This window comes from Balaenoptera musculus, chromosome 11, assembly GCF_009873245.2.
Source record: "Balaenoptera musculus isolate JJ_BM4_2016_0621 chromosome 11, mBalMus1.pri.v3, whole genome shotgun sequence".
NCBI lineage: Eukaryota > Metazoa > Chordata > Mammalia > Artiodactyla > Balaenopteridae > Balaenoptera > Balaenoptera musculus.
This window is the reverse complement of record NC_045795.1, coordinates 69,918,446-69,934,914: the sequence shown is the minus strand read 5'-3', so window position 1 is coordinate 69,934,914 and position 16,469 is coordinate 69,918,446. Positions and strand designations below refer to the sequence as shown.

The following is a 16,469-nucleotide window of genomic DNA, read 5'->3' as shown; positions in this document are numbered from 1 at the left end:
ACACTGAGGGTCACATGGCACATCCCAGGCAATAACCTGGGGTGACCTCTGTTGCATGTTTAGCCCTGAGAGCACTGAGATAGCTTGTGTTCTGCAGTGAAATATCAGGATTGGAAACCAAGGTCGCCTCCATCAGCATGACTTTCGTGATTTTACTGTTTACTACAGAAAATTCTTGCCCAGAAAGATAAGGCTATAAACCAGTAAAAATACTTTATGATTTACTTGAGAAACTTCCCCTAAATCAACTTATCTGAACAACAGACTGATCAAGAACAAGAGAGGGCTCAACTAGAGAAACTGCTCACTTATCAAACAACTCTGGATTTATCAAGACTCAAGAGGTATTCTTAAAGGAACCCAATCCTGATCAGATCCCCACACTGAGAGACCCACCCAGACCCCAGAACCCTAACAACACCTGCCTGACTGCCCTTTCTTGGACACTCATGAGACCCTGTCAGGGCGGTGTTCTCCCTCACTGAGATAGGGAATAAACCTGATTTTGCTTGGTCTACTGACTCTTCTGATGGTCTTCTTGTTAATAGTCAAACCGGCTTTATTTTTATCAAAGCATTAATCTGTATTTGGCATTAAATTATATTATGTAGTATTTATTGTGTTTTATTCCTACCTGGCTAGCGTTAAGCTCCTGGAGGGCAGAGGCTGTTTGTTTACACCTATATTCTCTGTACCTAGAGAAGTGCCCGGCCCAGGTAGGTACTTATGATACAGGTCAAAGGAATGACCAGGCGGTTTGATGCTGTGCTGATGGTGATGTCAACTATTCTCAGACTGTTTTCTCTCTCAGGAGACCTACCTTTGCCATCCAGGTATCTTGGGCTCTGTCCTGAGGGAAATGAAGAGCCATGAAAAGGTTCTCAGCAAGGGATGGATGTGAAATGTGAACAGATCCGTGCTTTGGAAATATCTGCAGGTGGAGGTAGTGGGCTGTATAGTTTGTGTGAGGGGCTGGTTAGGATTTGGTAGCATTCATCGAATCAGGTGAGAGATGATGGACTTCCACCCAGCAGAGGGCACTTGGGATTGGATGGTGAGGTGTAGTCTTGTTTCTAATCCCTCCTGGCTGAGTGAAGCCTGGAACCCTGAGTTTTTCCACTGGCACATCAATCTCATCTGCGTCTTGCCAGACACTGTCCACCTTTTCCACCCCAAGGGCCCATCATTTTAGCTTGGTAAATTTCAGCATGTTTTGATTTTGCTTGTAAATGAATTATTTCATGAAACATGTTTGTCTGCTCACCAGGCATGTCTTGGAATTACTGTTCTCTTAAGATAGTATTAGGGAAGTAGTCAATAAAGAGGGAGAACCTACAGGATGAGTAGGAATTCATGAGGACCTAGTGACCTGGTGAAGAGGGAGGGTGGAAACAGCATTTTAGGCCACATGCAAAACCCCAAGCTGGGAATAAGCTTGAAGTGTCTGAGAAAACTCCAAGACCATCTGCATGGCCAGTGCAAGTGAAGAAGGTACACTTCCCTAGTCTCTATCAGACAACAAGCAGGGCCTAACAGGGAGGTTCAGACAAAATCTGGTGAGCATTCTGGGGATAGCTCCTCAGAAGCAGAATTGCCCTCTTGATGGTGGGTCAACAAGACCATTATCTCAGTCTCTATCGACAACAGCAGAAACAGCCACGGGAAGAACATGTGCTTATGAATGTGCTCATGCGGGAAGGCAGCCTGCAAAGACAAGACCAGCACACCATTGGGCCTGGTTCCCTCTCACCATCTAGACCCCCATTCTAAAGTCAAATACCTGGGTGGTAACGTGTTCGGCTATGGCAAACCTGGACTAGGTCCTCCCACAATAGCTGCATACAAGGTGTTTTTGAGCAGGGAGGCAGAAGGGAATGAGAAGTACAAGAGGGGTGAACAGCATTTTGGAGTAATCAAGCCTTTTTTTCCCCTCCAACCTCTTGGAATCTCAAGAGCTTGGAATATTTGGGAATTAGCCATGGGGTGAAAGATACCAGTTTTGTCCCATAATTTAACTAGGCAGATGTTGAGGATGGAAAAACCATTTTCTGTCATTAAACAATTGCTCCCAAACACATACTTGGCAATACTTGAGTCTCTCATTTGGGTTCCTGAACTGGCTTTCAGAACAGACTGCACTGGTCATGTTACTGTGCGGGGCCAGGGTGGGCTGTGGAGACAGGGTGGGTGCTTCCTTCTCTGATTTCGTAGGAAATCCAAATCCTTCTCAGCAGGGTAGAGACCACTGTAGACAGGCCTCAGTGGTAAGTAAGGCTGCCTGACCTCAATGCCCCTCAACTCAGGCAATTATTCTTTCTCCAAAGGTTCCTTGGCGCCCAGTAGCCTTCAGTAAAGGCTGACTGACTGAATGAATGAATGAACAAGCAAATGCACTATATTCCAGGCACCAGTCAGTTAATCAGTTGCCTCTTGTGCTTTCTTTGCGGGATAACACTTTGAAAGACAGTTGTTACCAACGTTCTTCCCAGAGTTTCCTGGCACACCCTGGCTCTTCTCCATTCCCTCAGCTAAAGCATTCCATGCTTAGGGCCTTGGGGAAGGGAAGCACAGAGGAACTCGAGTCTCCAAAGCTGAGGCCCAGAGGAATCTCAGGGCTGGAAGGACAATGTGGCAACTGCCCGGGCCAGTTCCTCCCCTCTCCACCCTGCCTCCAGCCCCTAAACTGACTGCATGGGAAAGAAGATCTGACTGGAAAGGGAAGCCAGAGATGTGGCGGCCCGGAGGAAAGACCTGCACCAGGACGTCCTCGTAGGTGTCAGCCTTCCCTGCTCCTACCCTGGGACATTGGAACTTGGCTTCTGCTAGCCCTGCTACTGCTGCCAGAGACTGCAGACAGACGGCACAGCCCAAGGCTCCCTGCTGGCTTGTCAATAAGGCCCAGGGGGCTGCTGACTGACTCTAGGGCCACCTTGGGCTGGAATGAGGACGCCGTGCACGGCACTGACCTGTAGCTGAGTCTCCACATAGTTTTTCCAAGACTGATATACTGTGCATCACTCACCAATCTAAGGTGTTGCCAACCCTCCATCACAGGCCTCAGAGTCATTTCATTTCCTGGCCTGGACTCCTTGTAGATTCCACGTTACCTGCAAGGACCTTGGGTTTCAAACCACTGTGGAATGTTTCATCTTTTTTGCTAAAAGTTAAACAAGTTGGACCTGGTGTAATCACAACTACCCAGAACATCTGCAGCTCTGCTGAGAGTTTGTAAAATCTGAAGATTCGATAAAATCCTCACAGGTAGATACTGTCACTATCACCTCTGTTTTAATTCTGAGGATACAAAGGTTTCTGAGTGGTCAACCTAGAGGTCAACTACATGCTTTAGAAGCTGGGAGGGACTCTGGAGGAACTAGGATTTGAACCCAGATCTTCATGACTTCAGAGACGTTAAAAAACAAATATCTAAATGAATGAACTAAAGGGAGTCACCTAAAATTACTCAAAAAGAGTATGTATTTAATGAGCCTATCCCTGTAGAAAAGACTAACACTTTGCTTAATATGAGATTGGTAAATCTACATAATTTCTCATACATTTTGCTTTATGTTTTAATTTTTCTTTCCAATTCCTGTGAACCGATCAGTTTCCTGCAGGCCAAAAAAGAGTTCCTCAGGGGCTCCTGGCATCTTTCAATGCCTCCAGGCCTTCGTGCTTGCTGCCCCTCTCTGAAGAAAGAAGACAGGAGAGAAGCCTCCTTGGAAACAAGGCAGTGGCCCAAAGGAAACCCGTACCCACCTCAGAGCAGAGACAACAGCCTTTGTCTCTAAGGAAGCAGAAAACAGAGAGAAGAAATGGCCCAGGACATGAAGGGCTGCAGGAGCTGGTCCCAATAACAGAGGACACACAGGGCACACACTGTGGGCCAGGCACCCAACTAACATTATCCCACTTAACTTCTCAGCAATCTCAGGGAGACAATGTTCTTTCCATTTTAAAGATAAGCTGCAGGCGGTCAAGCGACTTAACTAGGGCCACGCAACTGCTAGAACGTGATGGAATTGGGATTAGAGACCACAAGCCTGACTCAGGGGCCTGCTGCCCATTTTCCTACATGCTTCTTCATGGGGCTGCATCACCCCCTAGGGGACTGTTTTGGAAGTTTGTAGTTTGATTGTCACAGTAACTGGAAGGCCTACAATTCACAAGACAGACCCCAACAAAGCATGGTTCCATGTCCCTCAGGGCTTCAAGTGCTCTGCCTGGTATTACTGTGCTTGGAAAGCATGATCCATAGCTGGGCCTTGAACTGAATTCTGTTCTACATCTAAATACAAAGTATGTCTTGCACATGAAAATTTCTGAAAATGTAACCTCAGTCCTGTGAAAGAGAGAGACAAATACACTCTGCTTTGCCTGAAACTTGACTATTTCAGAGAATCCCATCAGCAAGGAGGCATGGTTTGTGGTTGAGAGGCCCATACAGCAGCCATTGCATTTACAGAGATTCCGTGCAAGCTTCTGGCCTCTTCCTTCTGTCTCTTCTTATAGTTCTGCCCAAACATTTACACACTAAAATATATATTATCCTCTTATAAACTACTCTCCTTTTATTTCTTGATATTATAGTGAGAGCATTCTATAGTTTTTTTTTTTTGGCAGCACGTAGGGAAACAGGTTATATTTTCTATGCATCTCATTTTGGGATAGTAAAGGGAATATTCCAAATTATTATGAAGAGGGATCCTTGGGTAAGACAGGACTGAAAACTGTCCTGGCTTCAGTTTTTCCTTTGCCAGTGAGTCTGGTGAGCACCCCTCAACCACATACGCCCCCCCACCCCCCACCCCCCAACTCCTTGCTTTTGTCTGTGGCTCCCCTCTCTCGTCTTGCCTTGAAAGCATAGATTTGGCTGGGCCAAACCTCACGTGTCGCCATGGCTTCCTCTGTGCTTCCCTTCCCGTTTATTTTCGCCTCCACCAAGGTGCAAGATATTGGTACCTGAGGCTCAGCTCAATGGATGGATTTCCCATCTTGCAGGTGAGCAGTAAAGGAACAGCTCCTTCTGTGCTTCCTTTCTATCTAGGAAGCATTTCCTAGATAAGGAAATGCTTCTCTTGGGGCTGCTCTGCTTGAGTCTGGAGCTGGGCAAGTGGGCTCTGTTGCTGGTACGTTTTCTTTTATCAAGCAGTGTTGTCTCTGAATTCCAGGCAGGCTGTGCAAGGGAATGAAGCCTTGCAAATTGCTTTTTCTTTCACAAAGCATTTTAATTATAATTATTGTCAGCACTTATGTCACTGCCTTGGGAGATGAAGAGGGAAGGAGGGAATACTCTGCAATTTCACAGCATATACCAGTTTTCCCCAGAATGCGAAGGAGGGTTGCAGAGAGTAAAAGAGCAAGGAACAGAGCTCCCAGTAGATTAAAAGGGGCCTTTGTAGTGGCTGCATCTGTACATTAAAATAAATCTCTCCTAGCACTATAATAACATCTACATTCATTTGGGACAGTGCCACATTCAGCATTTAAGAAATTTGACAAAACACTGCTTGAGCATGTTGAAGTTTGCCAGCTCACAACAAAACAAGAAAGCTACCTCGGCCGCATGGAAATACTTCTCCCGGTTCCCTACTTTCACTTATGACTCCCATTTTCCGGCTGCACTTAAAAGAAAAAGACTGCCCTTTTTTCAGGTGCCAACCACTTAACATGGCCCTGAAATGGGCAGCAAATTGCCGCTGGAGGTGGTAAACTTCAAGGGGAATCTTTTTCTTTTCCCCTAAAGGAAAATACTAGAGAGGCTTCATGCGTGATAAAGCCTTTAATAGCTAGAGAAACATCATCTGAGGTGGCCCTCAGGTAGACTAGACATGAATAATGCCCCATAAAAGCAATTACTTCTACCCAGAGCACAGCACACCAGATGAGTTTGGCGGGGGCCCTTTTCCCAAGAGAATTGCAGGCAAAAGAAATCTTCTATGTAGGATCCAATAGGATGGATCTGTCTGTGGCAGAGACCATGGTTGCTTCTGTGGAGTGTGTCCCTTCAAAACCCACTCTGAACTTTTCTCAGACCCCGACCAAAAACACTGGGAGATTTTTCAGGCTGCTTTTTGCTGCTTTACAGCACAAGGAGGCCTGAAATAAGTAACCCATCCACTTGCTGAGAATGTTGCTAATGGACCCTTATCCCAGTGCAGTCCATTTGGTTGTGGCATAGATGGACAGATTAGCACAAGTTTAGAGCTGGAATGGTGGAGTGGACCATTGAAACCAAACTACTTATTACACAAATGAGTGACTAGAAGTCCAAAGAAGCTAGCAACTTGACTGAGATGATTCAGAGATGGCCCAGACTGATTCTAACTCCAGCTGGGCTGGAATAACATACAGCTGTTGCTTCTGCCAGCTGGGCATGCATGTCCCTTTTTTGGGGGAGGGGTTGAAGAGCCCCACTCCCCTTACCCACACCCACACTATTTCCTTTAGGGACATGTCCTGCCTCCAATTTCAGTCCATATGGTTTGCATAGGGTTTGCCCCACCCCCCCACAGGCACAGGAATGCATCCTCCCCTCCTCCGTCATAGTGATGGCCATCTACCCACGCTTTGCCAGTGAGAGCCAGCCCCAGAACTTTGAACTGAAACTTTCAGGAAAGAGGAGGCTTTTCTCCACCGAGTCTGCCAAGGTGATCAGATGAGTGCTGGAGGCAGAGCATGAAGAGGGTCTGCTTGAGAACTGGGCTGACACAAAGACAAGTGAAACAAGAAACTAAGAACCCTGGTGACTTCAGCTGAGCCCTGGAGCCAACTGTATCTGAAGCCAGATATAGCTTTGGACTTTTTAGTTAAGAAACAATGAACTTCCACCCACCCCAACCAATCAAATAATTAACTTCCTTTAATTTACTGATTTTGCTTAAAGCGACTTCGAGTTTGATTTTTGTTGCTTGCAATGGATGGCAGCCTGACAAATACAGCTGGAGTCTAGCTTGGTGTTTCCTTCTGATGGGAGATGGGCAACTTATCTTCACGTACAGAGATTCATTGCATAAGCACCTCCTTGCAGACAAATACAATCACTGACGTGGAGGGCAAATCTGTGGCATACATGCTGCCCTTCCTGACTTCATGTCAAGAATAACTAATGAATCCCGGTACTCCTTCCTAGGGAGCCTCACCATCTACCCAGTGCAGCTCCCCATGCAACCATGGCCATCGTTGAGTGGTGCCAGGTCAGCATGACCATGCTGGGGCTCATAGTAGAACCTTTACAGGAAACACGGTACCTTTTCCTAGACCAGTTGAACACTCAAAGCCTTTTAACTGCTCTCAGTAACCACACTGGATAATGAAGAAGGCAAATACGTGCATCTGCATGAAGGGCCTGGTTGCTAACCTTTCAGGAGTATTCTCATTTCTTGTCATGGGCAATTATCAAGAATCTTACAGTTTTTACTGAGCCAGGGTATGAGTTGATACAGTGAGAGAACCACTTAGCTTGCTGGGATCTCAGGAGGTCACCTGGAATGGACCCTAGGCTCACACATACCTAAACTTTCCCAGGTTAAAAGTTTCTTATCTTACCCATCACCAAGACAACCAAAAAACAGTGGGCATGTCGGTGGCGGGAGGGGGGGCCTGGGGGGGGGGGATAGTGGTACAAATAGAATGCCATTGTAACTTGAGGTCATAGGAAGTTCCAGGGTATTGGTGGGTGATATTCAAGTTGACATCACCACCTCCTCCTTAGGAGGCCTGTCCTGCACTGAAGAAGAAAAGCTAGGACTGCATTTCCCAGAATCTCCTCCATTTGTGGCTCTGGATTAGGGTTTGTCAACTAGAGAGTTGTCAACTAGTTTTAGAGGCAGCAAAGAGACAGACGCCATGTGGCTTTGGAGGCAGTTGCAGGCAGATGTGCTGGCAGATGTGAAGTTTGAAGCAGCTCCCATGTGAATTCTTAAGAGCCATCTGCATGGATGCTTCTTGACCCACATCTCTCCACCCTTCAGTGATCGTAAAAGCTTCTTATTCCCTGTATTCAAGTCCTTTATACTTGGAATACTTAGAGTAGCTTCTGTTCCTAAGACCAAGTCCTGGCTGATAGATTGAGGACCTCCTATTTTCATGGGGTACAGTCAGAGCGAGGACTCCCTTTACATACTGTTAGGTCTCCACCATCTCCACACTGTGAGTAGGGCCCTTCCCCAGGGCACCAGGCAATCTGGGGGGATATCTAGCACTCAGGAGGCTGTGGATCCATGCTGCTATACCGTAGACACAATATCCTCCTGCAGGTTTTCGGGCAAAAATGCCCCAGTGACTCCTGCAAAGCCCCACTCTGTATGGGTAGCCCAGCCTGACTCTGCAACTCCTTTCCTTTCTCCCTGTCCAGCAAGTCCCAGCTACAGCATTTTGTTCTCCTTGTTTTGTGTCTCTTAGGTTTGCCTTAGTACTCCTTGAAAGATTACTCTACCCTTTTCCTGTTCCTTTAGTCTACTGAAAGAGTCAAGAGGCAGCACAGACTAATGGTGGGCTCAGGGTTAGAATCCAGCATCTAACCTCCCTCTGCTTGGTTGTAAAAGCTGGGATGATAAAGTCAGATAGAGCACAGCGTCTGGCACATAGTGAGAATGCAAGAATTGTTAGCTTTTGGTCTGATAATAACCCCGAGAATGGAAGATCACTTTCCTTATGGGGCTCCAGAAAGGATTAATGATGACCCTTCCGCCAGCAATTTACTGTCCCCTCCCCAGCAACAGGTTCTCAGATCCATAAGGTCCCCTTGGAACTATCTCACTATCCCCCCTCCCCCTCTCACCAATTGATCCTATAACAAAACATTGAAATCCTGCTTGAATTGTCACTGCTTAGAGCAGGCAAGAGCAAAGAGCTGCCGATTCCCTGCCTAAGGCTCTCCAGATAACTCTAATCATCTTAAATGCACTACTGTCACAGGCAGATTAATTTTTCACAATGCTTAACTATTTTTATCCACAGAGTATTACAATTACAGCTGAAGATCATTCATCCTAGAGCTCTGTTCCTTAAGAGTAATCTCAGTTGGGGACTAAGCAGTCCCAGGGATTTTTTTTAATAAACCGCATCTGCTTCCAAAGCTGCATTTCTTACCTTTTATCTGTTCCTTTGTTTCAAGTGTTTAAGAAAGGATTGGATTCTTCGCATTCATTGGAGAAGAGAGCAAAGCAAGGTGTTTTTCCAATGTTGGGCAAAACCCTTGTTCCTCCTAGGTCTGGAGCCAGTTTCCCTGAAGTCACATAGCCGCTGTCATTATTTTTTGGTATTCTGGAGCAAGGCATTAGTGCATGTGAACCTGCTTTTCTTCTTTGTTAAATTACACTTCTAATTTTTCTTATCCACTGGAATGGTTATATTCATCTTCTTTCCTGCTGTTAATGGTTCCTCACATTGCTTCTATCCCTCACACTGCTTCTGTCCCTCACATCGCTTCTACTTTTCCCCTTCTGGACCTCTTTTCATTCAACAGTGAGTCTTAGAGTTGCTAGCATATTCCCATTCCCCAAATTGGCTGGGTTCCCATTGATTCACCCAACAGTAAAGCCCACTGGTGGGGAAATTTTCAATCAGCATTTTGGTGCCTCACTGCTAAATAAGAACTTAGGTCACACATATTTGTGGGGAGACTTTAACACGAAAAAGAAAGACAGAAACCAGCAGGAAAAAAATGAGTTCAAGTTAATAGCACAAACAGCAGGAAAACAACCCAACAACTTTAGAAAATACATTCTGAGAGATCAAAGATGGCATTGTGTCCTTGGAACAACAAAAGTCTGCTGTAAAAAAGAACTCTTGGAAATTTAAAAGAAAAGTGTCAAACATGTTTAAGAGCAAAAAAAAAGTTGGAAAAAGAAAATCTCTCAGAAAAATAAATAAAACAAACAGACTTGGAAAAATAACATAAGAAGACTTCCTAGAACTGAAGAATATTCATTTCTAAATCATAAGAGCTTGCAAAATGCCCAGCACAATGAGTGAGGGGGACCCACAACAACACGGTATTTCGGGACACTAGAGACCCAGAGTACATTCTGAAAGCTTCTGGGATGGAGGTTGGGCAAACTTGGTCATATCAAAGGAATCAGAATGGCATCAGACTTCTTAACAATAACACTGGAAGTCAAAAGAAAATGGAGCAATGCCTTCACAATTCTGAGGGAAAATGATCTCCAGTGCAGAATCTTATACCCAGCCACATGATAATTATGTATAGGAGCAGAATTAGGGTGTTTTTAATGCTATAAGGGCTGAAAACATTTTCTCTCCCTTTCTAAGAAAACTACTGGAGAATGTGAGCAAAATGAGTAATTAAGTCAGAAAAAAAGAAAGACATGGCTCTAGGATAAAGAGGGTTACAGCAGAGGAAAATGGTGAAGGGAAAACTTAGGAACCCAGCTGCCCAGCAGGACTGGGGAGCAACTATCCAGACTGGAACAGGATGGCAGCAGGTGCAGGGAGCAAGGTCTCTCCAAAGAATGATGAAATAAGCAGAAAACTGAATATCTAGGAAATAGTCATAATAGGCATTTGAGATATCTGATGATACACGTCGGGGAAAAATAGGGATGGGTTGAAGGAAAACTAAGCAAATAAAAAGGCACACAGATTTTTCAGTCCAGGGAAAAATATCATAAAAAAGAAAACACACAATAGCATACAATTTAACACAGTAGGGAATATACATACATGGGCTTAATAATATAATCACTATCTAATTAATCAGAAACTATGAGATAGGTATGCAGCTGTGTTGGTGGAATAGTGAGAAGGTAAGAAGAGCTGGTCTAAGAAATCCAAAGTACCCGGTATTAAAGGAAGTAAATGAGTAATCTCTGATATTAAATAAAACCCAGTAATTTCAATTTGCTAATGAGAAATAGAGCTGCTAAGAGAGGTGGAAGCTGTTGTCTCTAGGAAGTGGGGCTAGGGGTTGGGAGTGGAGGGGGAGTGGTGGGTCAAGGGCCTGCTTTTTCTCTTTGTAAGCTTCTTTTTAGTACTATTTCATTTTTAAAAACTGTGTTCATACATTATTTTGCTATAAACCCAAGTTAATTCGAAATAAGAGTGAAACGTTAAGGGGAGTAAATAATCAGCAGATTCAAGCTCCTGGCGCAATTCTCAGGCCTGACTTACTTTTCTCATTGTTTATTCCTCTCTGTGCCCAAATAAGAAGAGGTGTGCACACCTGGAAGGCAAAACCGCTCTGGGAGGTGGATGGGAGAACATAGGGAGAAGTCAGTCTCTGCTCCTTTGGGTCAGGGTCTGAATCTCTGAGCTTTGTCTGACTCTGCTTAGCACATCTCTGTCCAAAAAGTAAATCTCAGACATGCTGTGACCTTAGAACCCATGCCCCACACATCCAGGGACTACACTGGTGTGAGATGTACGGACACACCTGTTCGGGGATGCATTCGCAAGTCACTGCCCTATCACAGAGCCTTTCTACAGATGCTCTAGGATGCGAAGCTAAGGTGCAAATGATTGCCGGGCTCTTGCTAATAATCACACGGTAAACCCCATTTGAAGTTCGTACATGACCAAGGACATAGTTTTTCGAGAAGGAAACTGATCCCACCAATACCACCCGTGACTGTCTCTGGGTGGAACAACTGCCAGATAAATCAAGTAAGTTTGCTGAAAGACAGCTGTCTTTGCTATGGTACCAGGCTGAAGTCTATCCCATGGTGAGCAGTTTCCATTTTTACTATAGCCCAGACAGGTGCAAACTGAGCCGTGGAACTGTGTGGCGGGGAGGCCAGCGCATGTCCTTGAAGTCTCTGCCCAGAGTCCCAGGGACACTCACCCCAACCCTCGGCATGGGCCCTTTCCCCTAGAGGTCAAAGCCATTCATTTGAAGCTGAATCGTTAAAATTCGGTTGGAATAGATCTTCCACCAAGATCCCACTAGTGGGAAGAAATTATTACCTTAATAAAACCTAATCTCGTAACGTCCCACAAGTGGTTAAATAATATGGGTTATCTTCTTTTGTCAAAAAAGACAATGAAAACAATATGGAGTGTTGTGTGGGGAGCAATGATATTAAAAAATCCAAATGTCATCAAGACTTTATTTACTGCTCCCCCGCATAATTCCAGCATTATAAAAAGAGGAACAATGAATGAAGGGGGAGAAACGCGACAGACAAAACCAAAGTCTTAACGGTCCATCCCTGCGCCAATAAGTAGTTTGAAAATAACGTCCTTCAGGATCCATATGTTTTCTGCATGTGTAAGAACACTCTTGCACAGGGGGCTTACTTCATAACTGAGATTCTTTTTCATTTAATTCAGTCATATTAGATTATGGGGCTGATTATGATCATATCCACAAATCAGTATTTTAACAGAGTTTCCATGGAAACACTATATGCCCCTGTTTTTTAACTTTTTGGACAAGGCTTTGCCTGTTTAACAACTTGAACAAGTTTGACGAGGACAACATGTTTTGTTTAAGTTACATTAACTGGGGCCAATATTTCCTAATTGCATTACCAGGAGAAACATTCATGGCATTACTCTTACCATGAGAAAACCTCCCCTAGTCTCAGTGTTCGATTTGCTTTAATCACTGGAGAACAGGAAACATACCAGGATTGCCTTGTCTTATCAAGTTTTAAATGTGTTAACTGGTTTTAAATCTATGAAATAATCTCCCTTATTAAATGACAAAGTTAGTCTTGTTAAAAGGATCGGCATTTATGGCTATACCCATCGATTTTTCAAAATGCAAACATACAGATACCTTTAGCTCCCTGCTAGAGAGCTGATCTCATTGTGCATAAATGCATACACTTTTTTGCATATGGTTTCAAAAAAACTCCATCTCCCCCCAAAAATGGTGAAAAAATAATAATATCAAATACAGAATAAATGTAAAAGTGATGTCCAGGAAACAAGAACTTTTCATAAAACAATCTTTTTTTTTTGCCTTCTTAGGTATTCACACCCACACAATCAGAGACGTTTACTTCCATCAGTCCACAATTTGGGTGTAGCCTATAGCAAAGTTTTTGAAAATGCTGCACTATATAAAGATACAGGGGAAGGGGGCTTTACGGACTAAAGTCAGAGTTCACCCTGACAGCATATAAAACATATGGCCCGAAGCTCTGTGAGATGTCTGCTTGTGAAATGCTGGTGGAGCTTAATAAAATATCAGCGAGGAATAGTTTAATTTTATAGCAATAGGCACCGAAGCAGTAATTTGAGTGGGGCGAGCTGTATTTTAATACATCAAAGTATACTATACTACAAGGAAGTCGAATATATTTTTAAAAGACAAATGTTCCCTATTCAGAACTACTTGACTCGAAAACTTTCCTTTGTGAAGGAGGATAAGTAGAAAAGAGTCACAGTCTCCCAAGAGCTACCTGTCTTACTTTTTAAACTATGGACATATCTCAAAAGCTAGCTGATCTGTTTCCAGGCCGACACCTTTTATTCAGGGAGTGGAGTTGCAGATCAAGGCTATAAACCAACGTGGCAAGTGTGTGGTTCTTTCTTGACCCTGGAAGGCCAGCTGTCCAGTGGGATGGCGGTCAGGTCACTGCCATCCTCTCCATCTTCTTCCTTTTTTAGAGCTGCTTATCTGCTCAGATCTGAGTCCCAGTATCCTCTCCTCTGCATTATGACCGAGAATCCCTCAGTGTGAAGGCAGTGACCGTGACACTTCTACTTTCTCCCATGCCATGCTCCTCTGTCTTGAGTCTGGATGTTTTAAAGCCAGCGTGACCAAGGGGCTCTGTTCATGTGGCTGTCCAAACAACCGCCTGGCAGAGGGGCAGGAGGAAGCCCACGAAATGTCATGCTTTTCCTGCTACCAGTCTAGAGATCAAAGGGAGTTCTCCCCTAGCTGCCCAGCGATGAAGAGAGGGTGGGGCCTGTGGGGCAGCTTCTGAACAGGGGAGCAGCCATGAGAAATACGGCCGAGATCTGACTGATAGTGCCATTCAGGGGATGGACCAGATTAACGCTAGCTCCATGCACAATGTGCCCTGCTGTCTTCACCTCTGGCCCCAGGACGCTTTCCCAGAACAGACAGGTGGCAAGCTGTCCTCTTCTCTTGGTGGCCCTTGGCCCCGAGAAGCAATGGGCAATGGAGACCTACAAAGGCAGAGGTCTTGCTGGGTAGGGGTGAGCGGATTATTCTACCAAGTCTGTTGTGTCTGAGCTAAGTCTCTTTTAGGGCCCTTCCTTTGCTGATGAAGGGTAAGGGGCTGGGAAGAATAAGATGCAATAAAAGAACACAGGAGTTAAAAGGCTTTGAAATCAGGCAATGCAGCCTCAAGTCCCCACTCTACTACTCACAAACTGATCTCTGGCAAGTGACACCCTGGCTAAGATTCAGGTTTTCCTTCAGTAAGATGTAGAAAATAATAGTTTCACTCCTGGAATGGAGGAGGAACTCATGATGGTCTCCAGGTAAAGCACCATGTGCCAGAGACTTTCTGAGTCTTCTATGAGTTTTAGATGTTTCAATTCAGCCCTGAGAATTTAGGGACTTACTGTGTCAGTCAGAGCAATTGAACTTCAAGATAGAGGAGAAACTAAACAAAGAATAAGCTGCTAATAATAACACTCTGCCGCCTCTAATGTGATGGAAGAGTAGAGAAAAAACCGGGAAATTAGATTCAGTTTCCTCTTGGTCCCAGTGTGTGGTCCAACCTTTGTTACCCTTTCAGATGGACTTCTTCTGGACCAGGTACTTCATTTTCTTAAGCCAGTGGACCTGCTCTGCTGGGGAAGTTTCAGCAAGATAACCCACATGAGCTCACTGCTGACCTGCCACTCCCAGCAGACACCTGGCAATCACAAGGAGCTCTACCTGGGGATCACCCACATCCCCAAATTGAGAAACACAAAATGCCTGTGCCATCCCCTGACTTAATCATATTTCTAGTGCATGCCAGGGGTTTCCTGTGCAAATGCACAGACCACAAACCTAACTTCTGTTTGAGTGTGTCCTAATAATTTGTCTGTCATTTTTGAAGTCCATTTTAAAAAATAAAGAGCTTATTTTTATCACTGTAGAAAAATTACCATGTTCACAAGGACAAGGAGAAAATACCAAGTTTACATCAAGATGTAGAAGCTGGAGGGGTAGGTGGGCTCAGTCAGTAGCTTCCTAGGGCGTGATTCAAATTCTCCCCTCAGCAAATTGGCCCTTGGCTTTGTATTCCAGACTTATCAGTCACTTCTGAGAATGGCAAGGATCTGCTTCAGGAAGAGCAACTAGGATTATGTTAGCAGGATGCCACCAGTTGTCTGCTGTTTGTTGTCTGTCTCGACTACTGGGCTGGAAAGGATTCTAAGGCCATGCTGGGCTCCATGGGGTTGCTGCGTGGGACCACCTGGGCCCACAAATGTTACCTCAAGCACCTATTTGCCACCCCTGGACTGCTAGGTATCACATCCACACTTACATGCACAGGATTACCCAGCAGGGAAAGTTCTGTTCCATCAAAGTAGCCTCAGTGCCCCAGCGGGGCCGACTCCTCCTTGACTCCCTGTGTGGGGAGGCTGACGACTCCATCCTGCAGCCCCTCAGGCATGCGCGGAATGGATTCGCCCACAGCCACAATCTATAAGGAAAAGCTCAGGGTTTGAGATATGTGTACTGAGATTTCATAATGCTTGCAAAATTGCAATCCTCTCTACCTCTCCCAAGAAGCATATGAAGGACAGCAAGATGCACCTCTTTAGTTACAGTGAGATGGTGGAGTTGACAAAGGACACTGCCTGTGAAGTGACAGCACCTCCCAACATACAGTATAGGGCTCAGTGCAGGACTCTAATCCCGACCCGCACAACAGAAAGCAGCATTCTTGCAGAGGGGTGTGGGTGTGTGTGTGGGTGTGTGTGTGGGTGTGTGTGTGAGGGTGGTGGGGAGAGGGAGAGAGAGCTTTTCAAAATCAATAACACAGTTATAGTGGAAGAGGGGGGCATGGGGCTCCACAACCAGTTTCTTCACCTCTTCTCCAGGATCTGCCTGCCTGAGCTCTCCCTTCACCCTCTGTGCTGTAGTCACACTGGCCTCCCAGTAGCTCTAGGGCACTGTGCCATCTCTCTGGCCTGTCAGCCTTACACATGCCATGTCTTCACCTGGAATGACTTTACCTCATCATCGCTTCTCTTTTCTGCATTGAAGTCTAGCCCATCCTTCAGATTTCAGCTGGTTAAAACATTCATAGGGATGGCTGCCCCAACCTCCCAAGTCAGATTCCCTGACTATATTCTCTTACAATGCCATGTACCTCCTCTTCCTAGCACTTTTCATGGCTGTAGTTTTTCATATATTTGAAAATATGTATGTCTCCTTGTGAGACTGTAGGGGCCATTTGGACTGTAGGTCCATCTATTTTGCTGCCTTATTTTCATGCCCATAATATCCTCAAACACAGAGATTAACAGGTCAGGAACACTCAATAGATGTCTCCTTAATAAAGAAATAATACACAACGAAATTTATA

General features: G+C 45.0%; 1 protein-coding gene across 1 annotated transcript in view; it reads right to left on the bottom strand.

Moving 5' to 3' along the window:
- Positions 1 to 16,469, bottom strand: part of CACNA2D3 (calcium voltage-gated channel auxiliary subunit alpha2delta 3) — a 768,110-nt gene that overhangs the window by 92,937 nt on the left and 658,704 nt on the right. The window lies entirely within an intron of this gene.